This window comes from Adiantum capillus-veneris, chromosome 25 (genome assembly GCF_014529385.1).
Source record: "Adiantum capillus-veneris isolate H3 chromosome 25, ASM1452938v2, whole genome shotgun sequence".
Taxonomy (NCBI): domain Eukaryota; kingdom Viridiplantae; phylum Streptophyta; class Polypodiopsida; order Polypodiales; family Pteridaceae; genus Adiantum; species Adiantum capillus-veneris.
The window spans coordinates 2397762-2402338 of NC_140955.1; the positions used below are offsets into that span (position 1 = coordinate 2397762).

A 4577-nucleotide genomic window follows, 5' to 3' on the forward strand; every position below is an offset into this window, starting at 1 on the left:
AGAAACATTTATAAAGGCGATTGATAGTTTTGGTGCAATTAAAAGTGACAACTACATTTTTAAGGTCTTGATTAATGTAATTAAAGAAATTGGTACTGAACATGTCATTCAAGTAGTCATGGACAACGTAAAGAATTGTAAAAACGCTAGTAAATTAATAAAGAAGCGCTTTCCATACATTTTTGCCAATGGTTGTAATACGCACAGCTTAAACTTGGTGCTGAAGGATTGGTACACTAGCGAAGAAACCACATGGTTTGCCAAAATAATTGATACAACACGTCAGGTTGTGAAATTTATCTTGAAACAACAAAGAGTGCTCGATTTGTATAGGATGCACATGTCAGTGACGTTGAAACTTCTGCTGAAACTCGGTTCTGCACACACTTTTATACCTTGGAATCACTTCTTTGCCATAAATGCGCTGTGATTGACACATTCAATTGCGCGGCCTTTGATGAATGGCAACTTGAGCAGAAAGAAAAAGTGAAAGATAAAATTACATGTCTACGTGGCAATGTAAACAAGGCTGCTTGGTGCAGGAGTGTAATGGATGTATACCATGTAATAATGCCCGCTATGTTCACGATCCGCAATCTTGATCAAAGGGTGCCAAACTTGGGCAAAGTGTGGATGACATGGTGGTCAGTCCAACAGAGTCTTGAAAATCCCGAAGAGCTGAAAGAGTCTGTAGTAGAGAAGGAGTGGAGACTACCATTCTCTGGCAAACAACGAAAAATTTTGGCCAAGTATTTTCATGCAAGGTGAAAAAGCGCTCATAGTCCACTCCATGGTGTTGCTTACATGCTCTATTTGGAGTATTGTAATTTAGATATGATGTCCAATATAGAGGTGGTAAGCGATTTCTATCACGTGGTCAACACGTTCTACTCCAACATTCATGACCAAATTGATTGTATCAAAGAAAAGATTACATTTGATTAAAAGAAGGTCCTTTTGCAAATGATTTTGTACAGGTAATGGCAAAAGAGCAACCTGCATGGAAGTGGTGGATGATGAATGGTGGAGAGCATTACTCTACCTTACGTCCCCTTGCAATGAAAGTACTGACACAATGTGTAGCAATTTCAAGTTTAGAGAGAAACTGGAGTATGTAAAAGTATGTTCACATCACTATTCACAACAGACTATTAGCAGACAGAGCGGAAAAATTAGTGTATATGTTTTGCAAAGAAAATATATTGAATCACATCGAAAGTGTTGGCTACGAGGAGGAAATGCCAACGTGGTTGTATGATTGTCAAAGCGAAGATGAAGAAGAGTTCAATGTTGGTGTATCTCAATTCACTATAGACGAAATAAAAGAGAATTTGATAATAGATGTGGAGGTTGAATTACAAGGAGAACCACAAACTCAGACTTAGAACCAGATAACAACTTTACATATTCAATATAGCTTGAGAGTAGAATGAAGATCATGTCAAAAACCATTGTAAAAGAAATGTATTCAAATGTGTTTTGATAATATATAATGCTTCATATTCGCGATTATACATAGTTTGTCGATCTCAATTGTGTTGCTCTGAAGCAGCATCTTGTTCATCAAAAATATTTCTAATTGTGGTAGGGGTATCTTGGCAGGCTTGCTTGAATTTATACTCATTTGCCATGCCAAACATAATATATAATCCTTGTGGAATATCTTGTGAACAGATTGCATATCGGCTACTATTTTACATTAAACGAATAAGACAAATGAAGTGATAATAATGACCACATGTCAATGTATAATATCCACTCGGTCCATCAAAATTCTTGTAGCAAACTGGACATTGGGAAGATGAGGATGCATCTAATGTAGACGAGGGGACCAAATTTGGATGCAGGATAAGGTGGTTGATGTGTGTCCCTTGTATAGGTGTTGGATTCACTCGTAGTGTCAGATTTTGAATGTCCTGGCTTAAGTAGTGAATGCTTTTCTCCATCCGGACCTGTGAGGGTTGGGATGTCTGGATGGCTATAGAAAGCCGTGCTATTTTTGAATCTTTCTCTGTCAACTGTGTCTTATAGATATCCTTCTCTCTCTTTAATTGTACGTCGGAGCCTTCCACTATCAATGCCAGCTCATCTCGAGTGAAAGTGACACACCTCTCCCTTATATCATGAGTGGCAATAGTTGTCTCCTTTGACGAAAAGTCTACTGGTCGCTGTTGCACAAAGTGAATATATAACATTTTTGCAAAATATAGCGCACAATTTGCATTGTGCATGGGATGGCCATAAACTTCCAAGTAAATCCTCTTAGTGTTTTCTTTGATCGCATCATGGTTGCACTTCAAAACCTTCCACCTTCCTTTCTTGATCTCTGCGTCCTCACATGGCCATATTGTTTTGATCATTTCCTTCATTACTTCTTTATTGATCTCTTTCCATTGCATGTGGTTTGGATTTGCTCATTTGAGAGTCGTCGAGCAGTGCGTGTAGCTTACTGTACGGATATACCGTGTGCTAGAGACTTCATGCGCTGAAATGCATGAACAGCCGCTTGTTGTTGATCATCGGGCACTGATTGGGTGCCAATATCTTGTTCTTCATCGGCCATTTTCTCTTAGATCTGCAATCAACAAATAGACAAATATTCAATATCATTGGCAAATATATATTCTCATGATTCATCAGTCTCACATATGTACAAGATAGCAACTTCTCGTCCACTACATAAGATGTCAGAATCCACTAAATCAAACCACAACTAATGTGACTAATTGAACCACAAGGAAAATTTGAAATATCGGCACTCAACACGACAAATTTGAAATAACTAAAGATAATTGACTCAAGGAGGTGAACCAATTCGAACCAGATAATACACTTCAATAAAAAATACAATACCCTGGACAAGACAGATGTATATCATAAAAATGTTTAGATCGGATAAAATGATGGTGCAAATTCAACAAGGGGACGTTGGACAGGGTTAGGGTCTGTCTTTAAATGTTCTTTGAAAAATATCAACACGTCAGATGCATTTCTTCTTTGTTCCGGCTCTTTTAACTTCATCCAACAATCTACTTTAATCCGAATATCCCTCATAACATCTTCGTCCGGGTGGTGAAAAAATTCTTCTGGAAAATAAACTTTTTTGGCTGCACTCCAAAAATCTGCCAGCATGTCAAATAGATAGCCCAATGCATAAATGTTTCTTGCTTTTGTATATGCATATGTGCACTGTGGATCGTATAGTTTTGGAGCAATCCACGGTCGCTTATCCATCTCTGCATCCCCTGATCTCTGTGCCTCCAAAATTGTAGAGTCCGACTGTGCGCTTGGATGCAGATAATTAATTGCTGTGCGCTTAGTTGGAATTTTGAGTATCATCGCCCAATCAATTATGCCTATGTGGGGTTTATTGGTACGAGTAAAGTCCAACATTATGTTGAACGGGTGTAGGTCACTGTGCACTATCCCGGCCGAGTGGATAGTCGCAACCCCATCGATTAAGGCGTGACAAATGGCTGGCATCTACTCGATCACTGCTTTGATCCGTGCCGTGTCTATCTCTTGTACAGGAAGATTTGCTATAGGCAACGACCTCTAACCGTGTTGTAGCTTGTGCATGTGTCATCTGAATAATCCGTGAGCGAATGGTAAGCGGCACATCATGTCGCCCACGGTACGCCCATTGTAGTATGGGAATATTATCATCCAAGGAGCTTCGATAGTAAAGCTAATGCACCTTACAGTGGAGGGGTGAAGCATTTGCATTTTTTGCTCTGTCTGAAAGATGTCAAATTTTGCCTCACTCCCTCCCTTGTAACATTTTCTCACATATGTAATGTGGTCTAGAAAAAAAGAGATTCCTTTGATGGTGTACAATGTGCACACACCAAAGGAGCCTGCTCAAACCCTCATACCTTCTAATAAGGCTTTGTGAGGGATGCCGACAAGATGAGCGCACTTGGCATTCAAAGCCATGCGCATGATTGTGCCAGTGCTGCTAGCATCGGATCGACCTCCCAAAGCTGCTTGTGCATCTTGGGCCATCTTCAATCTCTTGGGTAAGGCTGCTTGGTCCTGCACTTTCACACGCTTCATCTTTACCTTCTGTTCCTCCCACAATTTATCCCAGAGCTCTAATTTTGACATGTCGCAGGCAGGTGAGATATCTTCCTTTAAGTCTCTGCAACATACTTGCATATTGCCCAACACTGTCCTAACCTTGTGGTGGGGGTCAAATTCTCGAATCTCTGCTGGAATCAACAACTAGTATTGGCCTTCACCTTGTAACATGCGCTCTCTGTTCTCCCATATAGCATTAGTGAGGTCTTTGATGAAGACATTGCTTTCACTAATCTGCTATATGAGACTATCTGCACATGATGAGATTGCCAAAATACATTCTTTACGAATGGCACACATATTACTTTTCTTTTGATCTGGCGTCATATTTGCACTAGACAATAAAAAACATCATATCAAATACAAATTCATGGTTGCACATGACACTAACACTCTCACACTATTTCAGGCAAACCCTTAACCACGACTTGATGACTTAAGAAATGTGTAAGGAAATATTGACAACAATTGAAAACAATCTTCACTTAAAACTGCAA

At 39.5% G+C, this 4577-nt stretch overlaps 1 pseudogene; it reads right to left on the reverse strand.

Annotated features, from left to right (window-relative positions):
- Positions 1 to 2886: 2886 nt before the first annotated feature.
- On the reverse strand, positions 2887 to 3936 carry LOC147424328 (uncharacterized; annotated as a pseudogene).
- Positions 3937 to 4577: the final 641 nt, after the last annotated feature.